Source organism: Strix uralensis, chromosome 4 (genome assembly GCF_047716275.1).
Source record: "Strix uralensis isolate ZFMK-TIS-50842 chromosome 4, bStrUra1, whole genome shotgun sequence".
Classification (NCBI taxonomy): Eukaryota; Metazoa; Chordata; class Aves; order Strigiformes; family Strigidae; genus Strix; species Strix uralensis.
The window spans coordinates 84,626,122-84,647,434 of NC_133975.1; the positions used below are offsets into that span (position 1 = coordinate 84,626,122).

At 39.9% G+C, this 21,313-nt stretch overlaps 1 protein-coding gene across 7 annotated transcripts in view; it reads right to left on the minus strand.

The window, feature by feature from the left end:
• The window catches only part of MAPK10 (mitogen-activated protein kinase 10), a 189,550-nt gene extending 184,443 nt beyond the window's left edge, over positions 1-5,107 (minus strand). For all 7 annotated transcript variants that reach the window (XM_074867548.1, XM_074867546.1, XM_074867541.1 and 4 more), the window contains exons 1-2: positions 4,753-5,107; positions 7-126 (exon numbers count right to left, since the gene is read on the minus strand). The gene's annotated coding sequence lies outside the window, so the exon portion shown is untranslated. The remainder of the gene's footprint in view (positions 1-6; positions 127-4,752) is intronic.
• Positions 5,108-21,313: the final 16,206 nt, after the last annotated feature.

A 21,313-nucleotide genomic window follows, 5' to 3' on the forward strand; every position in this document is an offset into this window, starting at 1 on the left:
ACTCACCACAGCATGTGCTATGTCTCATCTATAGGAAATAGTTCAAACGCATCAACTTCATGCATGGGTTGCCATAGCTGATATTTGAGTCTGGCCTGCTGCTGGTACAGGTTTCTAACACTAGCCCTAAGCACAAAAAAAGAGGAAGAAATATTTAGGGTTTATTTTTCAAGTCTGATAGACACAGAAAAAGTAAAGAAAAGTAAAGAAAGCCTGGAATGTCAGTATTTGAACATCGTATAACAAAGACTTAAGATTTTCCTCCAATAGCACCGTAATGCATACAGTTACAGGTAGTATCTGTACCATAAATTTTCCTTCTTGCATGTGAAGAAGAACAGCTAGAGATAGAAAATAATGCAGAACAAAGTGTTGTTTAAATGGGAGAGAGGTGTCACAGTTATTTTCCCAAAGAAAAAAAGAAAGAAGATAAAAACCAAGGCAGGCACAAGAACTCACGTTCTAGACTGTTCAAATTGCAACAGATGGCTCTAAAATCATAAAACTTCTAAAATAATTGTTTCTGTTTCTATCCTATCTTTTTCAGGTCAGATCTTCACATTTTTCTTTGGAATAAGGAAGAGAACAAACTTTCACTATAACAAGTTGAAATTTGTACGCAGTCATTAATACCTGGGGATTGAAATTAAATTTGACTCGCGACGTTATGAACAGCTTTAAAAATTGTGATAAGGATACATATAGGCATAAAAGGCCTGTGAGTTCCTGTTGTTTATCAAATTAGCATCCTCTTAAAAACAAACAACAAAACATGTGACAAAATATGTTCAACTGACAAGGTGCTTGCAATTAAGAAACTTAGAGACAACCTCAAGAAATGTGGTAAAAAGCAAATGTTGTGGTATTAAGACAGTGAATGAGAGGAGGAACAATCAAGCATGTACCACTCCGGTGTCTAACCACTGAACAAAATTAGGTGACTAATATTAAGCAGAAGGGTTGGGCAACATTTTCTTACCACTGTTTCACAACATATTTTCAAATAGCTCAGAAGAGGACTAAAACTTTGTACTAAGTATAGAAGATTAAAAATCCTTATGAGAAAGCAACTGCTTAACCAGAGAGGGCCCTCTATACTTCACTGAACTGCGGCAAGAGTTGCACATACTCAGGCACCCTGAAATCCCACTTCAAATAGTAGTTCCCAATTTCCTGGCTTGTCTGACCTCTTAGTGTAGAATCCTGGTGAAGCAGCTATTGACTTGACTGGAAGGCTCTTCTGGATCTCCAACTTTTACTGTTTATTACAATGTAAAAAGCTGACAGCAGTCCTGGTAGACTAAAACACCCAAAATTTCCCATGTCACTGCTGTGATGGGAACAAGAGACTGCACTCATGCGGTCATCAACTTCTTTCTTAACTTGGGCAGAAGAAAAACTTGGAAGCCTAAAAATACAACAGCTGCTTTTTCTTTTTCTTGCTGTAACAAGGGCTCTGACTCTGTCCTATGCTCCAGGCATAGTCTGGGATAACCTAAGGATACATAAAAGCTCATGACTTCACATCCATTCTGTAGAGATGAAGCTGATGAGAACATTCTACTGCCACTAGTGAGTTCATGTACCAAATCCTTTATTAAAAATCTCACCATATAACAAACAAACAAGACTGGAAAGTATAAGGACTTTAATTTCCTGTCTTTTTCTTCTAACAACTCACCAAGACTGATTCTAAATCTTGCTAAAAAAGCTACGACTATCAGGCTAAAACACAGTATAGCAACTCAAGGAAAGCTGTGTAACTTTTGCAAACAGTGGACAGGGGGCCATTAAATTCTGTCCCATCCCCTGTACTGCTTTTGATCTATACTTTAATTTCACTATCACAACGTAAGAGTAAGGTAACATAGCCCTAACACCTGGTATTTCACACTAATTAAAGTTGTATGTTGCTTTCATTTTTAGACCATCAGTTTTAGATGGTTACTTGGAGTATAATTTTTTTTTCTGTGAAAGAGTTTTTTTCTTATGTTTGCCTCCATAGATGGTGCTGCAATAAATAAATAAATAAATAAATAACAGCAAATGCAGCATTTTTTTCTTTTAACAGGTGCCCTTTTATGAGGGTTAATTTTTCTTGCAAGTGGCCTTCAAAACAGTAAGCATGCAAGAATCATAGAAACGGGTAGCAGAATATCAGCATTGGAAGACAGGTTATATTTATATTCAGTATTGTGGTCTAGTGAAGTCTCTCTCCTTTTCTCCTGATGACACAACAGAGCAGCAGCTGTGGTAATATTGCAATCACTATGCTTTTAGGTCATGATTTCTAGTAGTGATATTATAAGCTCAAAATGCAACCAGTGGAATGGGAGGGGCTATAATGCTTGACATTAAAAGAAAAATTAAAAACTTTCTTTGTTTTGAAAATTTATCAACAAGCTGGTGATATTTTCTGTTATTCAGGAATTGTCCAAAGAACCGGGTAGCTTCTACTGAACAACAGTTTAAGTGATAACCAATTTTAAAGCTAGGGGCCTTTCTCTAAATGCAGCTTTTCTGCCTTCCAAATCTTAATAAAATTACTGTGTCATCTGCCAAATCAATGCTAAAACCCTCCTCCTTTGGGCCTGCTTTAGCTCTCCCTTAAATTGCATGAGTTTTGCAGCGGACTGCAAACTACAAGTGAGCTTTATGACAGTCTCCAGTACCGTGGTAAGGAAATTTTTATAGCTCTCCCTTTGCTTTCACAAGCTAGATCTGGTACTGTAGCAGCGCTGGGAAATATTTTTTCTTGTAATTATTGATCCAGTACTATTAAATCTCTAAATAATGGCTGCAAACATGCCAACCACTGACAGTGGGGAAAAAAAGAGAAAAAACTACAAGAAAACGCTCATCCCCAAGGTCTAGCTCATAAAAAGCCCCTTTAGTGCACACGTAGATTTCTAAAAATGAGAGGTACATTTTCAAATATCAAGCAGGCAGACAGGCAGCTGAAGGCAACTTATTTTTCACATTAAGCAATTTTTGCCCTTATCCTATTTACGAACATCCCTGTAATTTTAATACTCCTCAACAAAATCATAATTACAACAGGACCCTGACAAATTACGCATATTTTTAAACAGGAGGAGAGAGCAGTGCTCAAGAGTGCAGTTTACTGAGAATCAGAGAGAAAGAATATTGTTTAATGGCTGAGGTCAAAACACCTTTGTCATTCACATCTGCGACCCTAAAAGAAAAAGTCCTTATATGAACCAGTTGAAAAGGTATTTCTATGACGCCTTTCCTGGCAGGAAGAGTGAGCACACGGCAGAAGCCCCGCAGAAGAAAATAGTACTCCAGAGTGTCCCTGGTTAGTGACTACAGAGCAGTGTTCTGAAAGAGGGTTAAAATATCAGAGGTTTGGTGCACTCCACTTTCCCCAAGGCACAGGAACCAAAGACAGCTTGTATGTGGGTAAAGACAAACAGTCCTGTGCAGTACCAACAGCATCCTATGCTATCTTAACCTTTCTCTTTTTCTGAAGCTGGCCTTGCATGAGAAGCATTGTGTCCTCCAGCAAGCTGATTTCGGGCTTCTCCTGATCATCTACAATATACTCATTTGCATTTTCCTCCTAAAAAAATTTCTACTCTATGCCATCATTTTCTTCAAAATCTGTATTTTCATATAGTGTTGGTCTACCTTTAAACAAATCTCTGGCAAAACTCACAGTGAACATGTCAGAGGAGGGGAAGGCTGCATTGAGGATATCATGAAGCTATGCAGCAAAAAGAGCCCATGTAAACAAGCTTACAGTCACTCAGTACATGAATGGTGTGAAACATGCCCATCATGGTTCACTGGAAGCACCGCCTGCTTATTAAACAATGCTGTAACACTTAATTATCCAAGTCAAATTTGTATTATTTCTGATAAGACCTCTCTGCAGTAAAAAACAAAACCAACATTTCTTCCTGTAGCTTTTCTGCCAGAGGATTTCCCTGCAAAGCAACATTGATTTCACTGCAGTATCTACAGATTGTTAATTCTCTTTTGCAAAATAACTGGCTGTAGCGCCCTGTAAACACTTCTCCTAAAAGCTCTTGGTGGTTCTGGAAGACCCAATGGGCCAAGTTGTTCACTTGCATCTGAGAGTGATGCAGAAGAGTGATGATTACCTTAAAAGACCACTTTCTTATAAACAACTCCCATCTCCACATCCAACACAGTTTATCAAAAACACTCACTTCTCCCCATACACAGTTTTTTCTTTTTTTGGCATTCAACCACTTTGCAAAAGGCCAAGACCTCTGTCCTCTGGATCTTCTAGTTTACTATTATTCTCTCTTCTTTACTGTTATAAATTCAAATATTATATGGCTCTGTATGGACTATATAACCTAAGTAATGCACTCATTTCTACTGAATAGCAAGCCAAGACACCTCCTTCCCCCAAAAGCCCCCAAGCAGTGTTAGAGGTGATGAGGCTGAGTATAAACTACTGTTTACATGAGCCAGCTGGTAAAGCACTATCACACTCCTGTCCATGATGTGCCTCTGCACTGCTCTCACAACCACTGGTCACCTAAAGTGCCCAAACAGAAAAGCTCATGCACAGCAAACACAGGAAAACGGTGGTTCTCTGGCCACAAAATGTACAGCTGCAGCCTTCTTGTTTGGTTAGCAGTTTACTTCATTAACCTGTCTCTCTCTCCCATTTTTTTTTTTTTAAACAACAATCAATATTCATCACCCCACCCTGCAAAAGCAGTTAGTCATAGAATATTAGCGTCAACCACCTACCATTCCGTGCTTGCGAGCTATTCTCCTCGTCCAGAAACCTTTCCCCCAAACTGCGACTTTAGGTGGTATTTTTAAAATCACATTCCAAACAGAGCCGAGGAAAAGATGGGCTATTTATAACAATAATAAAAAATAAAAAGATGGGCAGTTGGATTCGAGGTAAATCACTGTTTTCCGTTAAAGAATTAAATAAAAGCCTGGGGGAGAGGATAGAGCAGAACAGAAAAAGGGGAGGCAAAATATCTGATAATAATGAAATAAAAGAGAGGAAAAAAAGAGTGGCTTGCTGAATCACGCTCTTTCACTGCCTGGAAACCATTGTGCAGCGTGATGCTGGCTGTACCATTGTGGAACCTACCAGAGGAGACAGGCAGGGAGCTTGGGGAATGGGGCTGCTATGGCAACTGAAAGGAGCACACATGACGTCAAAGCACACAGAGGTCTCGCAGGGGGAGGGAGAGAAGAGAAAAGTCTAATCTGCAGCCACAGCTAACCGTATCTCCTGGTGAATCAGGGGACAGGGCAGACTGCAAAGGGAAGCTGAATAGGCTTCTGTAGCACTTACCAGCAGCAGCAGCTGAGGCATCTGCAGCATCAGGGAGCTAGTCAGGACAGAGAGGAGGTAGTAACAGCAGTGTAGATCTGCTCTTTTGTTTACATTATTTGCTATACAAAGGCATAAATGTCCATCACCCTAAACAAAAAGCCACATATTTGAAAATCATTTAAGTTTCGGGGGATGTGTGTCTTAAAAAAGCCCCAACACATCTCCTTCATAGCTATTGAACACAGCTCTTCATGCAGCTATTGCTCGCATGAACAAGCAATGCAGGTCTGAAAATAGAGCGCCTCAGAAGCCCAAGGAACCACTAGAGATCTCCCCATTAGCAGTACGTTGTGACCACTACTAGAATGCCCTAAATCCTCAGACTAAAATCTTGCCACTTCTAAAAGGTCCCATTGCACAGAGGCACTATCGCATTTTGAGCTCACAGAACCAGCACAGAACCAGGTCACGACTTCTGATGTTCTCAGGTTTAAAAGTTATGCAGACATTTCTTCTGCATACATCAAACTGCAGGATGTCTCCTCTCTTCTGACATTAAACAGCAAAGTACACTGAACTAGACTTCCATCAGATTTAGGCTGGGATAAGAGCTAGCCAGAAATATTATGGTGAAATTCAATCTTTCTGGAATACCTTTGGAAAACAAACCATTTCATTCAGCTTATCAATTACACTGGTCAAGAAGAGCTCCAAGGAACTCACTGCAGCTTTCCTGCCAGTGGTCTGAATATTCCGCAGTCTTTACCATGGCCAGAGCCAAACACAGTCCTGCGTAACCTGGAACTCTAGCACAGACATCATCTAACTGGGGTTGGGTAACTGTTGCCTTTCTGAGGGCCATCCAAGTGCATTTAGCAAGGCTGTACACTGACATATAACATTGTTGTGGTTTAGGCCCAGCCAGGAACAAAGCACCACGCAGCCATTCACTCACCCTTTCCCCCCGTGCTGGGAAGGAGAAAATGAAGCAAAAGGCTCTGGAATGGAGATAAGGGCAGGGAGGGGTCACTCACCCATTATGGTCACAAGCAAAAGACAGGCTCCTTAGGGGAACAAAAAAGGACATCACTTTAATTCAAAACACTAAAAACGACACTCAACAGACAGAATGGGACAGTGAGAAGCTTTACCATATCTTAAAAACACCTTCCCCTCACCCTTCCCTTCTTCCCCCACTCAACTTTGTTCCTGATGTCTCTACCTCCTCCACCCCAGTGGTGCAGGGGCAGGGGATGGGGATGCAGTCAGTCCACCACTTCTTCCTCCAAGGTGAGGGGAAGCACTATTCTGCATTCTTCCCTCTGCTTCATGGGGCATCCCTCTCATGGGATACATTCTTCTCGAGATACTCCGGCGTGGGTCACCTCCACGTGTTGCAGTCTTGCCAGCTCCAAGCTACAACAGCGGGGGCTGCTTCTTCCCACAGAGTCCAGGGGTCCTCCCCAGGACGCAGGTAAATCTCTGCTCCTCCAGTGATTCCCATGGGTGTCAGGGAGGGCAGCCCTGCCGTCTCACCATGGGATACAGGGGGGGTCTCTACTCTGGTGCACCTCCCCCTCTTCCTCCTTCCTTCCACTGACCTCGGTGTTTCCACAGGTGTCCTTCTCGCAACACCTCCTGAAAGTCCCCAACCCCCTCAGGTTCCCCTTCTTAAATATATTATCGCAGAGGCACAGCCACCATTGCTAATTGGCTCGTCCTTGGCCAGAGGCAGGTCTGACTTGGAGCTGGGGGAGCTCTGAGAAGCTTCTCACAGGGACCACCACTGTAGCCCCTCCTCCACTATCAAAAACTCCACCACTCAAACCCAGCACAGACGTGATCCATAAACACTTAAAATGTTTAACATAAAATGGATGAAGTGAAGCCATCCTTTGGCTGTGTTGGGCCCCTGAGCTACAGGTTACCCATTCTTCTCTTAACTATACCATGTTCCTCCACCATCCTTTCTTCATTAGTGTGGTGGTTTAGTTCCTGCCAGGGTCTGAGACCACGTGGCCGCTGCCCCTCCCCCACAAAGGGAGTGAAATACAAAGCCCCGGGCTGAGATAAGGAGAGGTTTAATACAACAGTGCAACAGCAATGCAGCAAACAACAACAATAACAATAACAATAACAGTAACAGTAATAACAATGAACAGAGCAAAATATCTACCAATACAGCAGTGAGAAGCGTGATGGCATAACACACGTGTTAACCAACCCATCTCGCTTCGGCGCCAGGATGTGACGTCCGCATGATATATGAATAACCTGGCTAGAGCTCCCCCCCCACTGCTGAGGAAACTTAACCCTATCCTGGCTAAACCAGGACAATTAGCCTGTTTCTTCTGCATGTTCTGTTATTGACATCTATTTTTTGAAGTGAAGGTTTTCATCTTGATCTGTGTATCATTTGTGCGTACATATATATATGCATGAAAGCCTGAACCAGTTCTCTGGTGAGGAAAAATTATATAGTTCCAACTTTCCCACACTGTTGTCTTTTTTTTTTTTTTTTAATTTACTTAATAGCTCTATCACAAGCTAGCAATCACCACAGAAAGTTCTGCCCAAGGTCCACCTTATACTACAAGAGGACTGGATGGAGCGTAGTGAAGAAGAATGCATAGATACATTATGTGCCCGAAGAATGTCCTGCCAGTGTCACCAGTGTCCTGAGGAGGCATGAAGGGCAGCAGGAAACAACCTCCACTGGAGTTTGCAAACACCTGCACAGCAGACTTAAGCTATAAGTCAGGCAGTTTTAGTGTGTCAATTAACTGGCCCCAGTAATCATAGCATATTTCACAGAATCCAGAATCCAGAATCATCTTGGTTGGAAAAGCCCTTGAAGATCCTCCAGTCCAACCATGAACCTCACATTGACCATTCCCAACTCCACCAGATCCCTCAGCGCTGGGTCAACCCGACTCTTCAACCCCTCCAGGGACGGGGACTCCACCACCTCCCTGGGCAGCCCATTCCAACGCCCAACAACCCCTTCTGCAAAGAAATACTTCCTAAGAGCCAGTCTAACCCTGCCCTGGTGCAGCTTGAGGCCATTCCCTCTTGTTCTGACGCTTGTTCCTTGGGTCAAGAGACTCATCCCCGCTCTCTGCACCCTCCTTTCAGGGAGTTGTAGAGGGCGATGAGGTCTCCTCTCAGCCTCCTCTTCTCCAGACTAACCCTCCCAGTTCCCTCAGCCACTCCCTATCAGACCTGTGCTCCAGACCCTGCACCAGCTTCATTGCCCTTCTCTGGACACGCTTGAGTCATTCAATGGCCTTTTTGGAGTGAGGGGCCCAAAACTGAACACAGTCATAGAGGGGTGGCCTCACCAGTGCCGACTACTGGGGCAAGATCCCTTCCCTGTCCCTGCTGGCCACCCTATTGCTGATACAAGCCAGGATGCCATTGGCCTTCTTGGCCACCTGGGCACACTGCTGGCTCATGTTCAGCCGGCTGTCAATCAACACCCCCAGGTCCCTCTCTGACTGGCAGCTCTCCAGCCACTCCTCCCCAAGCCTGTAGCGCTGCTGGGGGTTGTTGTGGCCCAAGTGCAGCACCTGGCATTTGGCCTTATTGAAACTCCTCCAGTTGGCCTTAGTTGACTGGGTAAGCTTCAGAAATCTAGTTTACTACACTTCTTTTTTTGAGTGGTGAGTAGAGTAGGGATAAGTAAAGGAGCTGCAAGATACGTATCAGAAACCACAATCAGCAGTAACTACAAGATATTGAAACAAAACTCCCCAACCTAAACCCTCATCACAAGATTGGCAAAACAAAAAAATATTTAAACAGTTTTCACATTGTCATTAAAAACACCAAAACTTCTCCATGATAGGTAAGACTAGAAGTGGGGATGGTCTAAATTTAAGATGAACCGGACTGAAGCAGATGTTTACAACATGAAGACAGCTACAAAGGTCACCATGAACCAATTAAATTTATTTCAGCTAAGGTCTTGTATGCCCCCTTTGTGTCTCTAAAGCACTCGTTAGTGTTGGCCTTTCTTAGTACAAAACATCTTGTTTTACTTTAAATGTGAATTCGAAAAAAAGTACATACAATTTGTAGCCCAGGTGATGAACACTAGACTGTACCTGTCACTGATTTTCATGAGACAGACTGGGAGCACTGAGATTAGGAGAACAATTATGTTAGGAGTTGCTCATATTCAGTCCTATATTTGTACAAATAAAAAGAGATCAGTCTTAAAACCAAAAATAACAATGGCAAATTGAGATTCTGGTCCATCTGCATTTCCAAATCCTTGTTTGCTGATGTCGTTTAGTTTAAAAAAAATACAAAAAAAAAAGGATGAAAAATACATATAAGCACTCTTTTAAAGAATTAAGCACTGCTTTTAACAGGTGGAGGAAAATGGCTGTGACCCTGTACTTATCAGTAAAAGTTTTCACAGAATCACAGAATTTCATATGAATCTTCTGAAGTGGTCCTACAAGGGGACCAGTAACTACCAAAGTACTAGCTCTGCCTGCTGTGGAAGTACTCTGTGACTCACTGCTAATCCATGTGAGGTCCAGGACTAAACTGGAATTTCTGAAGCAGTTTATGTTATTCCTCCCGGAGCCTGCTGCATGGATGGCTGAATGTAGCAACTCCTGAATTGCCACAGTTCACAATCTGGCATGTTAAAGTAATCTAAAATTGGCAATGGCCTAATGCACTGGGTTGCAAACTGTGATGATTTAGGAGCTGCTACACACCCCATTCAGCTCTATCTGCCTTACAGAGGTCATATTCTTCTCAATGGCTAAATGGATTGCGTTAAATTAAGACCACTAAAATAAAATCCTAGTAAGCATGCACCTTCATGTTTTAAGGCATAAAGCAACAAACCAATCTCTGAACAAATTCTTCCACCCAACACAGTGCTAAAGCTAGAATTAAGTGATTTCTCAACATCACTTTCAGCCATAGCTTTCTATGATTCCAGTCTGATGTAATGTTGCACTGTCAAGTGGAACAGTGAAGAGGTGTGATAGGCTATCTACAGATGCTGGAACCCAGAGTCACTATGCCACTGCTGTTCTCCCCAGGTATATGCCCACTGTACATCTCATCCAAGAGTTCCCTTGTTCCAAAGTTATTTTTCAAGCTTGAGGACTCAATATACAAACCTTTTTTTGCAGCTCTCATTTGTCTGCAGTACAACCCTCCATTGTACTGAACTTCTCAGCTAGTTTTAATAAAATCAAAAAATTTGCAATGTCTTCACTGATTTTATGCGATCTTATTCTCAAGAATAATTACTGGTGAAGGTTGACCTGAACTTTATCTCAGTCAAAAGAAAGAATGATCTTGGATTTTGTTCTCTTCTCCATCAAGATGCCTTTAAAGCTCTTACATTTTCCACATGATTATTACATTAATGGCCAACAGAGTCTCTTGGAAAAGTTGAGGGAGCTGCACATACTCCTAACACCCCTCTTTCACCCCCTTTTCTTCTACTATCTCTTCACCACTATACCATGAAGAAAAATATATTTTAATCTCAAGATTTCTTTAACTTTGTTATACAGATGGACAAATGTAACAGAACTAAACTGAGTTGGCGAAATAACTATAACTGGTATCATGTCCTCTTTCTAGTTAATTCTGCCATTGAAAAGCACAATCTAAACAATGACTCCATGTGGCCTGACCGATAAAGAGCTGCTGCAGTTATAAAGTGTAGCTGGAGACAAAGTCTGGTAACTGAGAACAGGCAAGAATATCACAAGGCTGGGCATGTCTGTTGGACAAGTTCACTTGATTCTTTTTTTCACAAGGAAGATTTTAAGTGAATCAGCATAATAGATGCATCAGAAGAATTTGTAAAAGACAGAGAGTAACCTAAGGAGTTACACTGATCACCTGCTTGTACATCATAAAAACAACTGCAAAATCAGAAAACTACTCTGGTATTTTATGGAAATATATTATTTTAGAAATTAAAAACATGTTTTATATGTGGAAAAAATGGTTCTTCAAGTCAAGAGCGCTATTCATTACCTGTACATTTCTAAAACAAGATCTTATATAGGATAAAACAAATCTTAGCAGATTTACATTAAGCAGCAATAAGACAGGCACTAACACAAGAGAAATATGCACATGCATGCACGCATATGAATACACAAATTAAAAGGGTTCAAGTCTTTACACTCATCATAATTAGAAAAAGGAAGTCCTGATTCAAAGCCCATAAATATCAAACAGAAGGATGCACATATACCTCACCAGGCAGTGAGTTAGATGTAAAAAACTGGACTGCTAAGTACTTCAACAAAGGGAATGAACTTAATTAATAACTTAAAGCATACTGTCCTGTCCTGCTCAGACGAGGGAGACAAGTGACTTAGATTTGTAAATCCCCAACGGAGTGGAAAACAGTGAGACAAGTCTCAAAGTCCAAACATTTATTAACTTCCCACAAGGTACTAATTGGACACGCGATAATTGACTGAGTATATAACGAGTTGTGGCAAGCAATACAGTATGCCTTGCATTGCTTAATGGTAGTGAAGGAAAAGGGGAAAAAGGAAAGGAGGGAGATGGAGGGAATAGAGGAATAGAGATCACCGGTCTGGGTTCCTGCGTCGATCCTGCCAGCGAGGGTTCCAGGAGGCAGCCGTCTTCTTCGCTTCACTGCACTCTCCAAACCACCCCTCCTCCTTGCCCCCCTCAAATTATATCCACTTTCCTTGGGTCCGTCCCCTGGGTCGACCCACATACCTACGTATCCCATGGATGGGGAGGGGTAAGGTGTTTCATGGGATGATGTAATTAGCATGATCTTGTTAATCTTCGTTAGCATATTGAGGGTGTGAACTTTAACATGCATTTCATGGATAATGAAGCGAAGGGCATTCACCGGACAGATGCCCCTTGGAACTTGACCAGGTGCACCAGAGCAGAGCCATCCTGTCTCCACAGGGCTACCCCCTCCAGCCGCATCCTCTGTTATTGGGGCAGCCTCATCAGCTTCGACCTCCACACCATCCACCTTGTGGCTGTAGTTTCGTTACTTGCGAGTGTTTGAGACATTCCTTAGCTCGGAGGGCCTCCACTCCAACCACTATCCTTTATCTCTTTCTCAGGCTGTTTTTCTTAGTCTTTGTTTCTCACAGGCCCGTTTCTTTCAGGACCCGTTTTTACAAGTCGTCTCTCACACATACAAGTGTTAGAGAAACAGGACCTTCTTACTGTGCATTAAACTATTTCATCTGTAACTTCAATTACTGCATATTTAGTGAAAAATATTTTAGTACTTATTCAGTGACTCACATATCAAGAAAACTATTTCAGCACACAATACTACCACCATTTTTGAAACCTCACTCTCACTGGTCTGTCTACTGTCAAGGGTTGAATGTCCTGTAAAATTCTAAAAAATGAATAGACCCTAAAATGCACTAAAATTTATTCAGAATTATATATCATGGGTGTTTTATTATCCTAATGACATAAAATATTACATAAAATGCTAAAGGTGCTATAAACTGAATGCTTACTATGGAAAAGAAAACAATCATAATTTTAAATCACCATCTGAAGGTAAAAACAAAAACTGCTTGTGTCTTCTTTAATTTTAAAAATTGCCATTTCCTGTATTCAGGAATTTTTCCAGAGCGAATCATTTAATGTTCAATTTTCCCTGCAGAGATACATAAGATATGTATCAATGGGATATTGACAATTATCAATTATTCCAGTACAATAGAGCACTACACAGAATTCAAACTTGTTTCAGGATGGAAATAAACAGCAATTGACCTCTCCCCCAAATTAGTACTTCCTCCATTTACATAACATGAATACACAACCACTGTTTACAACATTTCACAGGTTTGCCTGAAAACCATGACATGCTTCCAGCTGACTTCTGTGAAAATATCTACACTGTCAGTTCACTCTGCTACAACCATAAAATAAAATCAGACTGTGACAGATGGTGTCCAGTCTGTCTGACGATATTATCTGCTGTATAAATATTAATGATTTTAATAAGTTTTGCTCCAAATATACATTTTGAAAGAATATGGTTTCCTATCTTGAACTTAACTAACAGTAGAAGCTTTGACCATGTTACCATGGCAATAATATGTTCCCTAAGGTAGGATTTAGAAGAGTTGGGCCAAATAATTCTCTTGGATAGACACTGCTGTATTCAAAGTTGCACAGACTTACTGAAATGGGAAAAGAATGAACAGCTAGATTTGGTGAACTACATGGATTTCAGCACTCTGCTGACATGTAGCTAAACCTCCTCTGCTTACTGAAAACTCTGGTTCCTGGGTAACTTCAAAAGCTTTCCATATATTGCTTCTTCTTAGAAAGTCTTTGTTGGTAGATTACTTGCTTGGGAGTTGTTTTGTTTCTTAAATTTAATTCTTGGATAATAGCTTTGGCAACTCATCCACTTTTTCTCAAGCTCACCAGGTGATACTTTGCACTTACTAAGTCCTGATTCCACATTTCTTGCACATGAGCAAGTCTCTGCTCCCATGAGGAAGCCAAACAGTTCCAATTAAGACTGGGATTATAGAATGTCAAAACTAGCAGTACATGAGCCATTTATGTTAATACAACTGGGTTGACTGTCTCCATGCATTTGGTTCCCCCAGGTATTTCTTCCAAACACACAATTTCGAAGGTGTGCTTGTTCCACTTTGGGAGCTGAATGATCTCATTATGAAAAAGCATTTTTGAATGTTTTATTTTATCTCAGCCCTGACCCAAGAAATAGGTTAAAAAGGTTTTGCTTAAAGTAGGGAGTTGTAAAGACTGCAACTGATAAAGACAGAAACTAGTATTGAGGACTCTAGCATTGCCTGCAAGTTAAAATGAAGTAAAAGAGCTAAATTTTCGTTTGATTTGCAGAAAATTCATTTGCAGCAAAACAGGTACATCAGCTACCCAGTGCACTATATATGGAATGCATGTTCTCAAAGTACATAAAAATTATTTTCAACATACCTGCTTTCACACTTGATGCCTAAGGAATGGTTGCAATGCTCTCAAATGCTGGGCGAGGACAGGAGTATGTATTACACATGATGCTGTACCAGCATCAGTATGGAGCCTTCCTATCAGTGACATCACGACCACAAGGAGTTTTGGCTGCTTCATCTTAGCAGGAGCACCTCAGGCTGCATCTCTCACATCATCTCATACTGGCTGGCATGGGACTGGAGAAATGCAAGAAGCACCTGAAAAACCACGTTTCCTCTTCCTTCCACAACTCTAAACACAAGGTAGAATGGACATAACTGTAATTTAATGTCACACTCAAATAGTTTTATCAAGACAAGCAGCAGATATAGTCTAAGATAAGACCCTTGGAGTTATTACTTCCATGATGTACTCAGCTGCTTCTATCATACAGCATTATGCCCATCTCACAGAGCAACATTTTTAAGCACCATGTTTTAATATTGATTCTGGAACGAAACAACAGCTAAATGAGGATGATGTGCAAACTGACTGAGCTCAACAGGTCTATAAATCCCCCAAAGGTGCAGAACAGGGAAGTGGAAAGAATGTAGTTCCAAGCCAACATAATTTAATTTCAGAATTGAAGTAATAGCTCAGATATAACACAGATCACGTTCTCCAGGCGTTTTCATTCCACTAATTTAGACACTGTTTGTGCTTCTAGCCCTTCCCCCTCTTCACTGCCTCAGCATACTTCTCTTTTATTTCATCCCACCATATTGCAAAGGATGTCATAGAAACAGCAAGAAAAAAAAAAAAAAGCAAACAAAACCCGACACACTCATAAAAATCCTGCCTAAGCTAGAGAAACATAAGGATCCCAATCTGTTTACCTCACTGAAAAAATAAATTGAGAGATGGTGTGATCAGTGTCTGTGAGTACCTATACTGGAAGAAAGTATCTGATATAGACACTTGCGTAATCTAGTAAATTAGGACAAATCTACAGCCAGTGATTGCAATATGAATCTAGTCACAGTCAGAAAATTCAAGAAGAAAACCAAGTTCTGCAAGTTATGCAAAAAGCACATGGCATGCATCAATTTAATATAGAATTATTTCTGCTGACAGGGAAGTCAAGACCATAACCTGCCTGAATGGAAATAAAGACTTAGAGAACCACTTCTGTTGACTGAGAATAGTTTGCAGAGGCCAATTTCAAGGATGATTCTTACAACTGGTCTAATTACTTCACTGAAGAGGAACTGCAGCATCATACTATGTTTTCATGGTTTTTATCAGGGGAAAAAAAAAAAAAAGAAAAATTACTTCAGAAAAAAAAGTGTTATTCCTGCGTATTAAATCAAAACAAAGTTCCAAAGGTAAGGATTAGTAACTGCTAAGATAAATAACTGACTGACAGGAAGAAAACCAAATTCTGGATCTGCAGAAAATTCTATAATCTGCCTTCAAGAGAGAAAGAGAGACTCTAAGTCATAGTTTAGCAATTCCCATTTTAGAGAGGAAAAATAACACTGGATCTCTGTATTTCAGTCCTAAGGATTAAAATACCATTGGGATTGATTTATCTACTGTGATGTTTCTTGAGGGCCATTGCAAACTTCCACGATACCCTGTGTTTACTTGAGCTGAAATCAAGGACAAAAACCAGAGAACATTACTTTTTGACACCTACCTGGCAGGTCTATCTCCTACATTTTCCCCTCTGTGATTTGTCTTACTTGCTCTGGACTCAAGCAAAGGAAACATGGGATGGGAATCATATGCTTTTTATCCAAACAACATTCTTGGGTGAGCTGTCCTTCTTGCAACCATCTTATGAGACACAATTTGGTCATCTCATCATAAGCACCTGGTGCTATTTGAGATGCCCTATGAAGTCCGAAATAATCTACACAGATTTGGGAAGTATGTCACTGGACATTCAGGACAACCACGTCCCTCTTGAATCAGCAGCTAGATAACAGACAATGTTCTCTGTGGCATTTAATATCGTACTGATATCTATGTTTATGCAACTGGATTGGGTCCCTAGTGTCCTTGGACATCAACTCTACACTAGCCAGCTGTCTGTTGTCCTCTCCAAGTCAAAGTGCAATTTATGACACACTCCAATTTATCTTTCATTGCTACCGCAGACAGATAAAGCAAGATTACAACATGTGGCTATAACTTGGAAGAAGCCCATGAAACATCTTGTGTTTTTCTTTTGATCATAGACTCTAGGTGAAATCGTGACATGGATTCCTTTCAAGCACAGTGCTTTTCCTCCCAAAACAAAGCACCAGATGCCCCAATCAATCAGTGTCAATCTCTACCAATACACCAAAGCATAATTCCAGTTCTTGTGAAAAAAAGGATGGTCATGCTATTCTATCACACTCTGTTATCTTTGCCTCCAAGACATCTAAACATAAAAGTAAACTCCTTCACACTTGTGAAATAAGGTCCTGTATAAGTCTTCATCTCATAAGTGACTACATTTGTGTATAATACCTCTCCCCAGGATAATTACGACAGTTTTCCCTGGCATTCTACATAATACACAACATATTTAATATAGAAACTGTTATCCAGATAAGTAAACTAGAAATACCCACAGCAGACAAGGTGCACTGCAAGACAGCTTTCTGGAGCTCTTTCATTTGCATGCAATATGTCATTTAGAGATATCACCAAGGCATTAAACCATCTAGTTGATCACACCTGACACACACATTTTGTAAATTGGCTTTGGGATGAAAAACACTATAGATATTTAAAATATTAATTTGAATACTGTAATACAGCAATTGTTAATATCAACGTCTGAACAGGTACCACCTTCACATTTTTCTCAAATTGCAAGGTTTACAGGACAGGGACACTTTTTTTTTTTTTTTTTAAATTACTTCCTGCAACCAAGCAAAGTACTCGAAATTCCTATTAAATAATAGAATTCATAAGAAATTAGTGAGAAAGCCTATTGAAGGAAACACAGATATAAGTGACAGCAGCAGAACTATCTACAACAGACCATTGCACAAATTCAATAAATCAAGTTTACACAAACAGAAATTATAGTGCTTGCATAACTTCTTTTTTAAAAGTCACCTTTCTTGAATAAAAATAAGTTTTAAGAATTTCAAATTGCAAGCATATTTATTAACTGGACCACAGAAAAAGCTGTGCTGTCTTTTGAGTGTATAGGTATAATTTTGAGTGTATAGGTATAATCTTAACATTTGTTATAAAAAGTTCAAAGCTGCTTCACTTTTGCATCTCTGCAGCTTTTTGTTTTTCTTTAAGATAGTTTAAAAATATGGATCAAAGATATTTATAACAGATCTCAAAGATAATCTCATAATCTGCATGGTTACATTTGTTTCTGAGGAAATGTTCTCATTAACACAGAACACTCTTGGAAATGGGATGAGAAGTTCAAAGCTTTTGTCCTAAAAAAGCATGAAAAATAAAAGCAAGCTGAAACAGTTACCATTACTGCTAGCAGCAACATGTGGAAATTGCTGCCAAATACAAGCAATTCCTTTAATTTTTGTGGTTACCCAGCAAATGTTTGTAATAAAAACCTTTATTTTCAGTTGGCATTGAAAGGATTGGGAAAAAAAGACATGAGGAAAAATCCCAACTCTTCAGATGTTAACTGGAAAAGAAAGCACGCCAATCCATGAAATTCCTATTGATGTCATGAAGTTTCACTTCACTTTCCTCCTTAGGCAAGCAGCAAGGAATAGGAACAAATTCCAAAGTAATTTTAGCTTCTTTCATATCATAAAAAAAATTAAAAATAAAAACAAATCACAGAACAGATGGACAAAATGCTATGCAACGAAACCTTCACTGAGGACTATACTCAACAGAATATCTGCCTTAAACAGCCACTTCAAAGATGTCCCAGATCATTCCACCAAAAAAAGACTGTATTATAGATCTTCTTTTGACATCACTGGATTCAGTAAGAAACCTAGATACCCAGGAATAGCACACTGACACGTCTCTCTTTCAGGCCTGTGGTTCCCTGGATGGAATCCAAATCTCAAAGTTGAGTACCAATGCTTCCCATGCAATGTCTGGGGAGAAGCAGGCGTTCAGGCAAAGCTTATCCAAAACTGCAGGCGTGAAGGATGACAACCAGCTAGTTATCTTAGAGGAAACTTGCCACCACACTTACATCTTAATTCCTTGCTCTGTCTAGAATATGCACAGTCCAGGTCTCCTCTCACAATCCTGAGTGCCCACAGTTCTATGAATAGCCAAAGAAGGACTGTTCATTGTTTTTGTAGCACAGCTGGAAAAAGTAGTAGCAATTTTCGATAATAGCTCAGTGGCGCAACCACTTTTCCAGGCAGTGACAGACTTGGATTCACTGTGCAGAAGTGAATGGAAAATCCAAAGTCAGAAACGGAAAGTAGGGGAGAAGTAACTCGGTGCAGTTTCTCAAAAGAAGAAGTGGAGGATTCTTGGGTTTGTTCCTACAACTCTTTAAGCAAGCAGAAGCAGTTTTTGAAGTGGCAAAAATGACCCAGGCCTGTGCTGAAACTGCCAAAAAGAAAAAAATGGCAGGCACTACCCTTCACATCTTTCTCTCTCTGGCTGCCTTTTCCAAGCAAAGTAGCCACAGCTGCATTCATGAAGAGCCTAGTTTAACTGATATGGATAGTCTCAGTTTTGCAACAGTTAGTTACAGCTCTACTCTATTTCTCAATCCCTACACTTAACAGAGATGTAGGTGATTATCTCACCAGATATCTACAGAAGGGCATTAGAATTGCAGGTGCCAAGACAAGGAAATGATAAGTCTTTACAGCTTTATGTATTTAAAAAAATACAGCTCTTGCCCCTGTCACAACCACTCTTAACAGCAAAGCAGAGATCACCCTGATGAGGGATGAGACACAGATGAGGCTCAAAATTTCAAACAATCTTTTTTTTTTTTTTTTTTTTTATGCTCAACTCCTAACAGCTGAAGATCAATCATTTATCAAACATATTGTCAAATATTAGATACATGATACCATGAGTCTGGTGCTGTAAGGGTGACTCCCAGTTATTTGATGATTTATAGTTTTCAAGGTTGATTTAGTAAGGCTAAGCCGCTCTTCAACAAGAGGAAGTTGCAATCAAAATAGGCTGCTTCTCCCTTCCCCAGGATCATCACTAGTGTTTATATGCACTTTTCCACAGACCAAGACTAGTCTGGTCCTAAAGCTTACCGCTACTACTCATTGCTGAAAATCAGCTTATCCTGGCTTACCCACACATGTATTACCTCCTGGGTGCCACCATGCTCCAGCCTATTCAGACAGGTAGAACTTAGTTGCAGTCTGGGTGCCAGTCATCTGATTGTTTCTAATTGCTGCAGACTGGATACCATTTTCCTAGTTCTATTGTGTTTTTATGAACTATACCAGCTAGCAGATATTACCAAATAAATTACTTCCTGCCCTAGACAGTCTTGTGCTATGTCTGAGTGTAATAAAAAAAAATAAACATCACAGGCCTTTATCCTACAACTCACTTCTGTAGCATTTTCACTTTTTCCTCTCTTCTGCTTTTTGCTTGCTTCCTTCATTTAGCAGCTTCATTACTTCTGGAAGAAGCAAACCTTTTCAATTTAATTATTTTTGCAAATCTGGCTTGGTTTTTTTAAATATTATGAAGGGAAGATCTTTAAGTGAAATGTTTATTGCAGATAGCAAATAAACCAACAACAGCTACAGGACTGCTTCCATCAGCCCACTGACCACAATACTGAAGCAGTTCACCTTACACAAGCTCAGGGGATGATTCAAGTGTCTCTGGATGTAAAAGAGTAACAGTCAGACCCTTGCATAGCAGAACCAGCAAATAAATAAAGGCAAGCTTTCACTCCAATGATTAGCTTTATTTACTATTAACAGAAGACTAATTTTGCTTTTTATATCTACCATAATACTTGTGCATTTATCTTATTTAAACTGTTAACATCCTGGTTTATATTCCTTTAAAGTATTGCAAAAGATCATCAGAATAGACCTGTTCTGACATGACCATTCTGAATGAAGGCCATTTTGGAGTAGTTTTCTCGGTGACTTGAGAGATTTCTTGTAAACAAAAACCTTGTATGACTCTTCAGTCCTTTCCAGGCCACAAAAGTGCAAAACCTAGCAAGACTGAAATCTCAGTGCCTAAAAGAAAATGCTTGGAATGCAGATTCCAGAAGTCACTTTCTACGACATTTAACATTTCTCTAACCAGAGATGCTATTTTTATTCAGTGATGCTTACTGCTCTTGTTTGCTTTTTGCCAGTAATAACATACCACAGGACTAGTCGGTCCATTTTTACATCTTCACAGAAAAGACGACACCACAGTGAAGTGCAGCCACTTCTTTATGTAATTGTACCTCTTCTTGAAAAGACAGTTAGACCTAAACAAAAATAAGCAATAATCATCCTTGTTTTTCATCTTTCCCAGAAAATGCATGGAGAAACACGGGTAATTTTCTGATATAATCTATTTTTTATCACGTATCCATACATTTATATATCAGCCCTTTTTACATAGACACTAATAATATACAAAAGCTAGCAACCCCCCCTATTTTTATTTTATCATGTCATACAAGTTTTATGATCAATTTCCACAGAACTATGGAAACCCATGTTTAGAATTTAAATTTTCTATTTTCAAACTCTTTGAGAGCATGCATTTTCTAGACAGGTAAAAACAGAGGCAATGTCACTATTTATTACAAAATATTTTAGCTACTCTTTATGAGCAAGCTTTTTTCTCCACATTGCACAAGTCTCAACATGGAAAAACAGTGCTCAAGTCAGCAAAGATTACAGTAAAGTAGATTGAAGATATGATAATTCCTATTTCAGGTTACAAATTATTGATATACCCAAGTATTCAAAGAATTGACTGTCATTATTAAGCCATATTTATATTCCAATGATCTTATTATACACATGCTTTAGAACTTTTCTGAACCCTACAAAGTTTAGAAAGAAGTTTCTTTACAGCTGAATACGGTATAATTTGGTTTCCAGTTGTGGGAAGAGA